Here is a 13,581-nt window from a genome sequence, read left to right on the forward strand (position 1 = left end):
CACAAACTCTGCTTGAAAATCTTGAACTTTAAACCAAAGGGGCTTGAACACATATCAAAGAGTGAAAACTCCCGCTTTACTGTCAAATTATGATGGAGAAAAGGCAAAAAAAGCTAACAAAGCCAATGTAAATACTTTCATTTTAAAAGTTTTTCAATAGTTAAAGCTTACAGCACCTGGTATTCCCTAGGTAGTCTCCCATCCAAGTACTAACCAGGCCCAAGCCTTCTTAGCTTCTGAGATCAGACAAGATTGGGCATTCTTCAGCTGGTTTGTCTGTACGCAAACTCTGCTTGAAAATCTTGAACTTTAAGCCAAAGGGGCTTGAAAACATATCAAAGAGTGAAAACTCCCGCTTTACTGTCAAATTATCATGGAGAAAAGGCAAAAAGTTGGAGTGGTAAGCTTTTATTTGCAATACAACAAATAAAGTGCACACCTTCTAGAGGCAATGCAATACTGGGTCGATGAATGGAGCGGATGGAGCAGGCCCTATTGCCGACTGCCTGTTCTAAAAAGTCCGCTTAATATGACGTATCAGATATTAAACTGACATCAGGGTGCGTAGCACCTTAAGGCCGAGGGCTGGAAAACCCCACCTAATCGATTCAGCTCCACCCCACTCCATAGCCAAGCCTGTGAATGATCGTTGTAGAGCACGCACAGAAAAAGAAACCTGAAGAGAAGTTTAAAAAAAAAAAAAAAAAAAAAAAGAAAAAAGGCGGGAAAACATATCAAAGAAAGAAAATACTCCATAACTTACTTTAAAAAAAAGTTAACAAAGTGATGTAAATACTTTCATTTTAAAAGTTTTACAATAGTTAAAGCTTACAGCACCTGGCATTCCCACGTAGTCTCCCATCCAAGTAGTAACCAGGCCCAAGCCTTCTTAGCTTCTGAGATCAGACAAGATTGGGCAATCTTGAGCTGGCATGTCCGTAAGCAAACTCTGCTTGAAAATCTTGGACTTTAAACAAAAGGGCTTTGAAAACATTACAAAGTGCGAAAACTCCCGCTTTACTGTCAAATTATGATGGAGAAAAGGCAAAAAAAGCTAACAAAGCCATGTAAATACTTTCATTTTAAAAGTTTTTCAATAGTTAAAGCACCTGGTATTCCCAGGTAGTCTCCCATCCAAGTACTAACCAGGCCCAAGCCTTCTTAGCTTCTGAGATCAGACAAGATTGGGCATTCTTCAGCTGGTTTGTCCGTACACAAACTCTGCTTGAAAATCTTGAACTTTAAACCAAAGGGGCTTGAACACATATCAAAGAGTGAAAACTCCCGCTTTACTGTCAAATTATGATGGAGAAAAGGCAAAAAAAGCTAACAAAGCCATGTAAATACTTTCATTTTAAAAGTTTTTCAATAGTTAAAGCTTACAGCACCTGGTATTCCCAGGTAGTCTCCCATCCAAGTACTAACCAGGCCCAAGCCTTCTTAGCTTCTGAGATCAGACAAGATTGGGCATTCTTCAGCTGGTTTGTCTGTACACAAACTCTGCTTGAAAATCTTGAACTTTAAGCCAAAGGGGCTTGAAAACATATCAAAGAGTGAAAACTCCCGCTTTACTGTCAAATTATCATGGAGAAAAGGCAAAAAGTTGGAGTGGTAAGCTTTTATTTGCAATACAACAAATAAAGTGCACACCTTCTAGAGGCAATGCAATACTGGGTCGATGAATGGAGCGGATGGAGCAGGCCCTATTGCCGACTCCCTGTTCTAAAAAGTCCGCTTAATATGACGTATCAGATATTAAACTGACATCAGGGTGCGTAGCACCTTAAGGCCGAGGGCTGGAAAACCCCACCTAATCGATTCAGCTCCACCCCACTCCATAGCCAAGCCTGTGAATGATCGTTGTAGAGCACGCACAGAAAAAGAAACCTGAAGAGAAGTTTAAAAAAAAAAAAAAAAAAAAGAAAAAAGGCGGGAAAACATATCAAAGAAAGAAAATACTCCATAACTTACTTTAAAAAAAAGTTAACAAAGTGATGTAAATACTTTCATTTTAAAAGTTTACAATAGTTAAAGCTTACAGCACCTGGCATTCCCACGTAGTCTCCCATCCAAGTAGTAACCAGGCCCAAGCCTTCTTAGCTTCTGAGATCAGACAAGATTGGGCAATCTTGAGCTGGCATGTCCGTAAGCAAACTCTGCTTGAAAATCTTGGACTTTAAACAAAAGGGCTTTGAAAACATTACAAAGTGCGAAAACTCCCGCTTTACTGTCAAATTATGATGGAGAAAAGGCAAAAAAAGCTAACAAAGCCATGTAAATACTTTCATTTTAAAAGTTTTTCAATAGTTAAAGCACCTGGTATTCCCAGGTAGTCTCCCATCCAAGTACTAACCAGGCCCAAGCCTTCTTAGCTTCTGAGATCAGACAAGATTGGGCATTCTTCAGCTGGTTTGTCCGTACACAAACTCTGCTTGAAAATCTTGAACTTTAAACCAAAGGGGCTTGAACACATATCAAAGAGTGAAAACTCCCGCTTTACTGTCAAATTATGATGGAGAAAAGGCAAAAAAAGCTAACAAAGCCATGTAAATACTTTCATTTTAAAAGTTTTTCAATAGTTAAAGCTTACAGCACCTGGTATTCCCAGGTAGTCTCCCATCCAAGTACTAACCAGGCCCAAGCCTTCTTAGCTTCTGAGATCAGACAAGATTGGGCATTCTTCAGCTGGTTTGTCTGTACACAAACTCTGCTTGAAAATCTTGAACTTTAAGCCAAAGGGGCTTGAAAACATATCAAAGAGTGAAAACTCCCGCTTTACTGTCAAATTATCATGGAGAAAAGGCAAAAAGTTGGAGTGGTAAGCTTTTATTTGCAATACAACAAATAAAGTGCACACCTTCTAGAGGCAATGCAATACTGGGTCGATGAATGGAGCGGATGGAGCAGGCCCTATTGCCGACTCCCTGTTCTAAAAAGTCCGCTTAATATGACGTATCAGATATTAAACTGACATCAGGGTGCGTAGCACCTTAAGGCCGAGGGCTGGAAAACCCCACCTAATCGATTCAGCTCCACCCCACTCCATAGCCAAGCCTGTGAATGATCGTTGTAGAGCACGCACAGAAAAAGAAACCTGAAGAGATGTTTAAAAAAAAAAAAAAAAAAAAAGAAAAAAGGCGGGAAAACATATCAAAGAAAGAAAATACTCCATAACTTACTTTAAAAAAAAGTTAACAAAGTGATGTAAATACTTTCATTTTAAAAGTTTTACAATAGTTAAAGCTTACAGCACCTGGCATTCCCACGTAGTCTCCCATCCAAGTAGTAACCAGGCCCAGGCCTTCTTAGCTTCTGAGATCAGACAAGATTGGGCAATCTTGAGCTGGCATGTCCGTAAGCAAACTCTGCTTGAAAATCTTGGACTTTAAACAAAAGGGCTTTGAAAACATTACAAAGTGCGAAAACTCCCGCTTTACTGTCAAATTATGATGGAGAAAAGGCAAAAAAAAGCTAACAAAGCCATGTAAATACTTTCATTTTAAAAGTTTTTCAATAGTTAAAGCTTACAGCACCTGGTATTCCTAGGTAGTCTCCCATCCAAGTACTAACCAGGCCCAAGCCTTCTTAGCTTCTGAGATCAGACAAGATTGGGCATTCTTTAGCTGGTTTGTCTGTACGCAAACTCTGCTTGAAAATCTTGAACTTTAAGCCAAAGGGGCTTGAAAACATATCAAAGAGTGAAAACTCCCACTTTACTGTTGTAAAAAAAAACGCATGAAGACCATGTGGTGTGGAGAAGAGAATAGAGTGTGTAGAAAAAACTCTTTCTCCCTCCACACAAAGCACTGTATTCAACCACTCCAATTTGATGTTACCTGGCAGAAAGAGGCATGGCACAGTAGAGGTTAAAAATGTACAGTTTCTAATTTATTAACACCGGTAAATAATTATTGTAGTTACATGTGAATATTGAATGTAAAAAGGTACCAAGGTTACAGAGAAAGTAAACATGAGAAGAAAGAGTAAAGAGGGAGAAGAGAAAGAGAAGGGAAAGAGAGGGAAACCCCCCTGAGCAAGATAGCTCAGAGGTCCCTTTTTACATGTGTGCAGACATTTATACCCCTGGCCTACAGGAAGTTGTCACTGGCCTACAGGAAGTTGTCACTGGCCTACAGGAAGTTGTCACTGGCCTACAGGAAGTTGTCACTGACCAATCAGAACCTGTTGTTTCTGATGTCACGCCCCCAGTGCCTCCCATTTGGTGAAGACAAAGAGGGTGGGCGGTCCTGACGGCTGATACTTCGCACGTTGACGTCGGACAAAAGACATGTAAAAACCGGGGTGTCGAATCTTCACCCACAACCGTCGACACAGGAATGTTACACTTCCCCCTGCAGACATCTGTTATGCAAGACAAAGCAGGCTCCCGCGATGTCCATTCTTACAGACGGCCGGTTGATCCCCTGGGGCACTCGAGTATTCAGGGTCCATGGGGATCACAATTGGGTCATGATTGTGTATCTGCTTGCTTCCTGGTCAGTCGGGAATTCAAATGTAGCCGATAGTTGTGGTTCTGTGTCCTTTGTGATCCTCAGGCGTCTGAGGTCACCCTTGTAGGGAAACCTGTCTTCTTGGCATAGATCAAACACAGCAGCATACATAGAATATTCAACTGGATCCAGGGCTTTTCACACTTGGTTGGGTTCTTTGTCTGGAGTGTGATGAGGTTTGCATACAGATTGTGCATGTAGAAAAACAGTGTTCATCGTACATTAAAACCAAACCAGAAAAACAAATGACAACAATGATCAGATACTGTAATGCAAAAAACATGTAAATATAGTGGGAGGCTTAAAATGATATGAGGGAATTCATAACTCCGCAGATTTGCACTGGCTTATCAAGTCTAATCAACAACAGTGGCCGGAAAAATAAATACAAATAAATAAATAAAAAAGTCCCGCTTGTTGCCATGTGATTGGAGAATTACACCTTTATTAGGGAATTCATAACTCTGCGAATTTGCATCGGCTTAACGAAGTTCAATCAACAACAGTGGCCGGAAAAATAAACACAAATAAAATCCCGCTTGTTGCCATGTGATTAGAGAATTACACCTTTATCACTAAAAGCTATTATTTGAGATTATGGCATTGTTGAGGTGTTCAGAGAGAGAAACAGTTTCACATAAATTTAAATTCTGATCCTAAACATGTTGATCATACTGAACATGAATTTAAAATAAAAACATTTAAGTTTAACAGTGCAATTTCCAATCCCTGATCAGTTATTATCAAATTGTTCACCGTGGGACATGGTTTATGATGTTCAATGTAATACCAGTAATCTAAAATGTCACAAATCCTGGTTAACAGTTTGGTTTGTGGGTTCATCTATTGTGCCAGCCATATCTACATGCCACATTGTAAGTGATACAGTAATTAGTCTATGTTCATTTTATACCTTGTCGGAGTGGATCTGGATTTAGAAATGCCTCGGTTTCTACGGTCCCGGGCTTTTAGGATATGTAGATCCTTTTTATTTAAATTAAAGCACATAGATTCTATTCTTCCCTATGCAGTAAAATTCAGATAAAAGAGACTTACGGTCACAGATCCACATCCGAGCAAAGGTATCACGTCGGGGTCACCATTTGTAAAAAAAAACGCATGAAGACCATGTGGTGTGGAGAAGAGAATAGAGTGTGTAGAAAAAACTCTTTCTCCCTCCACACAAAGCACTGTATTCAACCACTCCAATTTGATGTTACCTGGCAGAAAGAGGCATGGCACAGTAGAGGTTAAAAATGTACAGTTTCTAATTTATTAACACCGGTAAATAATTATTGTAGTTACATGTGAATATTGAATGTAAAAAGGTACCAAGGTTACAGAGAAAGTAAACATGAGAAGAAAGAGTAAAGAGGGAGAAGAGAAAGAGAAGGGAAAGAGAGGGAAACCCCCCTGAGCAAGATAGCTCAGAGGTCCCTTTTTACATGTGTGCAGACATTTATACCCCTGGCCTACAGGAAGTTGTCACTGGCCTACAGGAAGTTGTCACTGGCCTACAGGAAGTTGTCACTGGCCTACAGGAAGTTGTCACTGACCAATCAGAACCTGTTGTTTCTGATGTCACGCCCCCAGTGCCTCCCATTTGGTGAAGACAAAGAGGGTGGGCGGTCCTGACGGCTGATACTTCGCACGTTGACGTCGGACAAAAGACATGTAAAAACCGGGGTGTCGAATCTTCACCCACAACCGTCGACACAGGAATGTTACACTTCCCCCTGCAGACATCTGTTATGCAAGACAAAGCAGGCTCCCGCGATGTCCATTCTTACAGAGTGTAACATTCTTACACTGTCAAATTATCATGGAGAAAAGGCAAAAAGTTGGAGTGGTAAGCTTTTATTTGCAATACAACAAATAAAGTGCACACCTTCTAGAGGCAATGCAATACTGGGTCGATGAATGGAGCGGATGGAGCAGGCCCTATTGCCGACTGCCTGTTCTAAAAAGTCCGCTTAATATGACGTATCAGATATTAAACTGACATCAGGGTGCGTAGCACCTTAAGGCCGAGGGCTGGAAAACCCCACCTAATCGATTCAGCTCCACCCCACTCCATAGCCAAGCCTGTGAATGATCGTTGTAGAGCACGCACAGAAAAAGAAACCTGAAGAGAAGTTTAAAAAAAAAAAAAAAAAAAAAAGAAAAAAGGCGGGAAAACATATCAAAGAAAGAAAATACTCCATAACTTACTTTAAAAAAAAGTTAACAAAGTGATGTAAATACTTTCATTTTAAAAGTTTTACAATAGTTAAAGCTTACAGCACCTGGCATTCCCACGTAGTCTCCCATCCAAGTAGTAACCAGGCCCAAGCCTTCTTAGCTTCTGAGATCAGACAAGATTGGGCAATCTTGAGCTGGCATGTCCGTAAGCAAACTCTGCTTGAAAATCTTGGACTTTAAACAAAAGGGCTTTGAAAACATTACAAAGTGCGAAAACTCCCGCTTTACTGTCAAATTATGATGGAGAAAAGGCAAAAAAAGCTAACAAAGCCATGTAAATACTTTCATTTTAAAAGTTTTTCAATAGTTAAAGCACCTGGTATTCCCAGGTAGTCTCCCATCCAAGTACTAACCAGGCCCAAGCCTTCTTAGCTTCTGAGATCAGACAAGATTGGGCATTCTTCAGCTGGTTTGTCCGTACACAAACTCTGCTTGAAAATCTTGAACTTTAAACCAAAGGGGCTTGAACACATATCAAAGAGTGAAAACTCCCGCTTTACTGTCAAATTATGATGGAGAAAAGGCAAAAAAAGCTAACAAAGCCATGTAAATACTTTCATTTTAAAAGTTTTTCAATAGTTAAAGCTTACAGCACCTGGTATTCCCAGGTAGTCTCCCATCCAAGTACTAACCAGGCCCAAGCCTTCTTAGCTTCTGAGATCAGACAAGATTGGGCATTCTTCAGCTGGTTTGTCTGTACACAAACTCTGCTTGAAAATCTTGAACTTTAAGCCAAAGGGGCTTGAAAACATATCAAAGAGTGAAAACTCCCGCTTTACTGTCAAATTATCATGGAGAAAAGGCAAAAAGTTGGAGTGGTAAGCTTTTATTTGCAATACAACAAATAAAGTGCACACCTTCTAGAGGCAATGCAATACTGGGTCGATGAATGGAGCGGATGGAGCAGGCCCTATTGCCGACTCCCTGTTCTAAAAAGTCCGCTTAATATGACGTATCAGATATTAAACTGACATCAGGGTGCGTAGCACCTTAAGGCCGAGGGCTGGAAAACCCCACCTAATCGATTCAGCTCCACCCCACTCCATAGCCAAGCCTGTGAATGATCGTTGTAGAGCACGCACAGAAAAAGAAACCTGAAGAGAAGTTTAAAAAAAAAAAAAAAAAGAAAAAAGGCGGGAAAACATATCAAAGAAAGAAAATACTCCATAACTTACTTTAAAAAAAGTTAACAAAGTGATGTAAATACTTTCATTTTAAAAGTTTTACAATAGTTAAAGCTTACAGCACCTGGCATTCCCACGTAGTCTCCCATCCAAGTAGTAACCAGGCCCAAGGCCTTCTTAGCTTCTGAGATCAGACAAGATTGGGCATTCTTCAGCTGGTATGTCCGTAAGCAAACTCTGCTTGAAAATCTTGAACTTTAAACCAAAGGGGCTTGAACACATATCAAAGAGTGAAAACTCCCGCTTTACTGTCAAATTATGATGGAGAAAAGGCAAAAAAAGCTAACAAAGCCATGTAAATACTTTCATTTTAAAAGTTTTTCAATAGTTAAAGCTTACAGCACCTGGTATTCCTAGGTAGTCTCCCATCCAAGTACTAACCAGGCCCAAGCCTTCTTAGCTTCTGAGATCAGACAAGATTGGGCATTCTTCAGCTGGTTTGTCTGTACAGCAAACTCTGCTTGAAAATCTTGAACTTTAAGCCAAAGGGGCTTGAAAACATATCAAAGAGTGAAAACTCCCGCTTTACTGTCAAATTATCATGGAGAAAAGGCAAAAAGTTGGAGTGGTAAGCTTTTATTTGCAATACAACAAATAAAGTGCACACCTTCTAGAGGCAATGCAATACTGGGTCGATGAATGGAGCGGATGGAGCAGGCCCTATTGCCGACTCCCTGTTCTAAAAAGTCCGCTTAATATGACGTATCAGATATTAAACTGACATCAGGGTGCGTAGCACCTTAAGGCCGAGGGCTGGAAAACCCCACCTAATCGATTCAGCTCCACCCCACTCCATAGCCAAGCCTGTGAATGATCGTTGTAGAGCACGCACAGAAAAAGAAACCTGAAGAGAAGTTTAAAAAAAAAAAAAAAAAAAAAGAAAAAAGGCGGGAAAACATATCAAAGAAAGAAAATACTCCATAACTTACTTTAAAAAAAGTTAACAAAGTGATGTAAATACTTTCATTTTAAAAGTTTTACAATAGTTAAAGCTTACAGCACCTGGCATTCCCACGTAGTCTCCCATCCAAGTAGTAACCAGGCCCAAGCCTTCTTAGCTTCTGAGATCAGACAAGATTGGGCAATCTTGAGCTGGCATGTCCGTAAGCAAACTCTGCTTGAAAATCTTGGACTTTAAACAAAAGGGCTTTGAAAACATTACAAAGTGCGAAAACTCCCGCTTTACTGTCAAATTATGATGGAGAAAAGGCAAAAAAAGCTAACAAAGCCATGTAAATACTTTCATTTTAAAAGTTTTTCAATAGTTAGCTACAGCACCTGGTATTCCCAGGTAGTCTCCCATCCAAGTACTAACCAGGCCCAAGCCTTCTTAGCTTCTGAGATCAGACAAGATTGGGCATTCTTCAGCTGGTTTGTCCGTACACAAACTCTGCTTGAAAATCTTGAACTTTAAACCAAAGGGGCTTGAACACATATCAAAGAGTGAAAACTCCCGCTTTACTGTCAAATTATGATGGAGAAAAGGCAAAAAAAGCTAACAAAGCCATGTAAATACTTTCATTTTAAAAGTTTTTCAATAGTTAAAGCTTACAGCACCTGGTATTCCCAGGTAGTCACCCATCCAAGTACTAACCAGGCCCAAGCCTTCTTAGCTTCTGAGATCAGACAAGATTGGGCATTCTTCAGCTGGTTTGTCCGTACACAAACTCTGCTTGAAAATCTTGAACTTTAAGCCAAAGGGGCTTGAAAACATATCAAAGAGTGAAAACTCCCGCTTTACTGTCAAATTATGATGGAGAAAAGGCAAAAAAAGCTATCTTGGGCAATCTTGAGCTGGCATGTCCGTAAGCAAACTCTGCTTGAAAATCTTGGACTTTAAACAAAAGGGCTTTAAAAACATTACAAAGTGCGAAAACTCTTGCTTTACTGTCAAATTATGATGGAGAAAAGGCAAAAAAAGCTAACAAAGCCATGTAAATACTTTCATTTAAAAGTTTTTCAATAGTTAAAGCACCTGGTATTCCCAGGTAGTCTCCCATCCAAGTACTAACCAGGCCCAAGCCTTCTTAGCTTCTGAGATCAGACAAGATTGGGCATTCTTCAGCTGGTTTGTCCGTACACAAACTCTGCTTGAAAATCTTGAACTTTAAACCAAAGGGGCTTGAACACATATCAAAGAGTGAAAACTCCCGCTTTACTGTCAAATTATGATGGAGAAAAGGCAAAAAAAGCTAACAAAGCCATGTAAATACTTTCATTTTAAAAGTTTTTCAATAGTTAAAGCTTACAGCACCTGGTATTCCCAGGTAGTCTCCCATCCAAGTACTAACCAGGCCCAAGCCTTCTTAGCTTCTGAGATCAGACAAGATTGGGCATTCTTCAGCTGGTTTGTCTGTACACAAACTCTGCTTGAAAATCTTGAACTTTAAGCCAAAGGGGCTTGAAAACATATCAAAGAGTGAAAACTCCCGCTTTACTGTCAAATTATCATGGAGAAAAGGCAAAAAGTTGGAGTGGTAAGCTTTTATTTGCAATACAACAAATAAAGTGCACACCTTCTAGAGGCAATGCAATACTGGGTCGATGAATGGAGCGGATGGAGCAGGCCCTATTGCCGACTCCCTGTTCTAAAAAGTCCGCTTAATATGACGTATCAGATATTAAACTGACATCAGGGTGCGTAGCACCTTAAGGCCGAGGGCTGGAAAACCCCACCTAATCGATTCAGCTCCACCCCACTCCATAGCCAAGCCTGTGAATGATCGTTGTAGAGCACGCACAGAAAAAGAAACCTGAAGAGAAGTTTAAAAAAAAAAAAAAAAAAAAAAGAAAAAAGGCGGGAAAACATATCAAAGAAAGAAAATACTCCATAACTTACTTTAAAAAAAAGTTAACAAAGTGATGTAAATACTTTCATTTTAAAAGTTTTACAATAGTTAAAGCTTACAGCACCTGGCATTCCCACGTAGTCTCCCATCCAAGTAGTAACCAGGCCCAAGCCTTCTTAGCTTCTGAGATCAGACAAGATTGGGCAATCTTGAGCTGGCATGTCCGTAAGCAAACTCTGCTTGAAAATCTTGGACTTTAAACAAAAGGGCTTTGAAAACATTATCAAAGTGCGAAAACTCCCGCTTTACTGTCAAATTATGATGGAGAAAAGGCAAAAAAAGCTAACAAAGCCATGTAAATACTTTCATTTTAAAAGTTTTTCAATAGTTAAAGCTTACAGCACCTGGTATTCCCAGGTAGTCTCCCATCCAAGTACTAACCAGGCCCAAGCCTTCTTAGCTTCTGAGATCAGACAAGATTGGGCATTCTTCAGCTGGTTTGTCCTGTACACAAACTCTGCTTGAAAATCTTGAACTTTAAACCAAAGGGGCTTGAAAACATATCAAAGAGTGAAAACTCCCGCTTTACTGTCAAATTATCATGGAGAAAAGGCAAAAAGTTGGAGTGGTAAGCTTTTATTTGCAATACAACAAATAAAGTGCACACCTTCTAGAGGCAATGCAATACTGGGTCGATGAATGGAGCGGATGGAGCAGGCCCTATTGCCGACTCCCTGTTCTAAAAAGTCCGCTTAATATGACGTATCAGATATTAAACTGACATCAGGGTGCGTAGCACCTTAAGGCCGAGGGCTGGAAAACCCCACCTAATCGATTCAGCTCCACCCCACTCCATAGCCAAGCCTGTGAATGATCGTTGTAGAGCACGCACAGAAAAAGAAACCTGAAGAGAAGTTTAAAAAAAAAAAAAAAAAAAAAGAAAAAAGGCGGGAAAACATATCAAAGAAAGAAAATACTCCATAACTTACTTTAAAAAAAAGTTAACAAAGTGATGTAAATACTTTCATTTTAAAAGTTTTACAATAGTTAAAGCTTACAGCACCTGGCATTCCCACGTAGTCTCCCATCCAAGTAGTAACCAGGCCCAAGCCTTCTTAGCTTCTGAGATCAGACAAGATTGGGCAATCTTGAGCTGGCATGTCCGTAAGCAAACTCTGCTTGAAAATCTTGGACTTTAAACAAAAGGGCTTTGAAAACATTACAAAGTGCGAAAACTCCCGCTTTACTGTCAAATTATGATGGAGAAAAGGCAAAAAAAGCTAACAAAGCCATGTAAATACTTTCATTTTAAAAGTTTTTCAATAGTTAAAGCTACAGCACCTGGTATTCCCAGGTAGTCTCCCATCCAAGTACTAACCAGGCCCAAGCCTTCTTAGCTTCTGAGATCAGACAAGATTGGGCATTCTTCAGCTGGTTTGTCCGTACACAAACTCTGCTTGAAAATCTTGAACTTTAAACCAAAGGGGCTTGAACACATATCAAAGAGTGAAAACTCCCGCTTTACTGTCAAATTATGATGGAGAAAAGGCAAAAAAAGCTAACAAAGCCATGTAAATACTTTCATTTTAAAAGTTTTTCAATAGTTAAAGCTTACAGCACCTGGTATTCCCAGGTAGTCTCCCATCCAAGTACTAACCAGGCCCAAGCCTTCTTAGCTTCTGAGATCAGACAAGATTGGGCATTCTTCAGCTGGTTTGTCTGTACACAAACTCTGCTTGAAAATCTTGAACTTTAAGCCAAAGGGGCTTGAAAACATATCAAAGAGTGAAAACTCCCGCTTTACTGTCAAATTATCATGGAGAAAAGGCAAAAAGTTGGAGTGGTAAGCTTTTATTTGCAATACAACAAATAAAGTGCACACCTTCTAGAGGCAATGCAATACTGGGTCGATGAATGGAGCGGATGGAGCAGGCCCTATTGCCGACTCCCTGTTCTAAAAAGTCCGCTTAATATGACGTATCAGATATTAAACTGACATCAGGGTGCGTAGCACCTTAAGGCCGAGGGCTGGAAAACCCCACCTAATCGATTCAGCTCCACCCCACTCCATAGCCAAGCCTGTGAATGATCGTTGTAGAGCACGCACAGAAAAAGAAACCTGAAGAGAAGTTTAAAAAAAAAAAAAAAAAAAAAGAAAAAAGGCGGGAAAACATATCAAAGAAAGAAAATACTCCATAACTTACTTTAAAAAAAAGTTAACAAAGTGATGTAAATACTTTCATTTTAAAAGTTTTACAATAGTTAAAGCTTACAGCACCTGGCATTCCCACGTAGTCTCCCATCCAAGTAGTAACCAGGCCCAAGCCTTCTTAGCTTCTGAGATCAGACAAGATTGGGCAATCTTGAGCTGGCATGTCCGTAAGCAAACTCTGCTTGAAAATCTTGGACTTTAAACAAAAGGGCTTTGAAAACATTACAAAGTGCGAAAACTCCCGCTTTACTGTCAAATTATGATGGAGAAAAGGCAAAAAAAGCTAACAAAGCCATGTAAATACTTTCATTTTAAAAGTTTTTCAATAGTTAAGCTTACAGCACCTGGTATTCCCAGGTAGTCTCCCATCCAAGTACTAACCAGGCCCAAGCCTTCTTAGCTTCTGAGATCAGACAAGATTGGGCATTCTTCAGCTGGTTTGTCCGTACACAAACTCTGCTTGAAAATCTTGAACTTTAAACCAAAGGGGCTTGAACACATATCAAAGAGTGAAAACTCCCGCTTTACTGTCAAATTATCATGGAGAAAAGGCAAAAAGTTGGAGTGGTAAGCTTTTATTTGCAATACAACAAATAAAGTGCACACCTTCTAGAGGCAATGCAATACTGGGTCGATGAATGGAG

The 13,581-nt window shown here is 39.9% G+C and overlaps 15 pseudogenes; all 15 read right to left on the reverse strand.

The window, feature by feature from the left end:
* Positions 1–825: 825 nt before the first annotated feature.
* LOC114776238 (uncharacterized) lies at positions 826–944 on the reverse strand (annotated as a pseudogene).
* Positions 945–1,376: 432 nt separating this feature from the next.
* LOC114776283 (uncharacterized) lies at positions 1,377–1,495 on the reverse strand (annotated as a pseudogene).
* Positions 1,496–2,032: 537 nt separating this feature from the next.
* LOC114776239 (uncharacterized) lies at positions 2,033–2,151 on the reverse strand (annotated as a pseudogene).
* Positions 2,152–2,583: 432 nt separating this feature from the next.
* LOC114776284 (uncharacterized) lies at positions 2,584–2,702 on the reverse strand (annotated as a pseudogene).
* Positions 2,703–3,521: 819 nt separating this feature from the next.
* On the reverse strand, positions 3,522–3,640 carry LOC114776312 (uncharacterized; annotated as a pseudogene).
* Positions 3,641–6,784: 3,144 nt separating this feature from the next.
* On the reverse strand, positions 6,785–6,903 carry LOC114776240 (uncharacterized; annotated as a pseudogene).
* Positions 6,904–7,335: 432 nt separating this feature from the next.
* LOC114776285 (uncharacterized) lies at positions 7,336–7,454 on the reverse strand (annotated as a pseudogene).
* A 1,472-nt stretch (positions 7,455–8,926) lies between these two features.
* On the reverse strand, positions 8,927–9,045 carry LOC114776241 (uncharacterized; annotated as a pseudogene).
* Positions 9,046–9,481: 436 nt separating this feature from the next.
* On the reverse strand, positions 9,482–9,600 carry LOC114776299 (uncharacterized; annotated as a pseudogene).
* A 578-nt stretch (positions 9,601–10,178) lies between these two features.
* LOC114776286 (uncharacterized) lies at positions 10,179–10,297 on the reverse strand (annotated as a pseudogene).
* A 540-nt stretch (positions 10,298–10,837) lies between these two features.
* Positions 10,838–10,956, reverse strand: LOC114776242 (uncharacterized; annotated as a pseudogene).
* An 820-nt stretch (positions 10,957–11,776) lies between these two features.
* Positions 11,777–11,895, reverse strand: LOC114776243 (uncharacterized; annotated as a pseudogene).
* A 438-nt stretch (positions 11,896–12,333) lies between these two features.
* On the reverse strand, positions 12,334–12,452 carry LOC114776287 (uncharacterized; annotated as a pseudogene).
* A 539-nt stretch (positions 12,453–12,991) lies between these two features.
* LOC114776244 (uncharacterized) lies at positions 12,992–13,110 on the reverse strand (annotated as a pseudogene).
* Positions 13,111–13,269: 159 nt separating this feature from the next.
* On the reverse strand, positions 13,270–13,388 carry LOC114776247 (uncharacterized; annotated as a pseudogene).
* Positions 13,389–13,581: the final 193 nt, after the last annotated feature.

Source organism: Denticeps clupeoides, unplaced genomic scaffold, assembly GCF_900700375.1.
Source record: "Denticeps clupeoides unplaced genomic scaffold, fDenClu1.1, whole genome shotgun sequence".
NCBI classification, from domain to species: domain Eukaryota; kingdom Metazoa; phylum Chordata; class Actinopteri; order Clupeiformes; family Denticipitidae; genus Denticeps; species Denticeps clupeoides.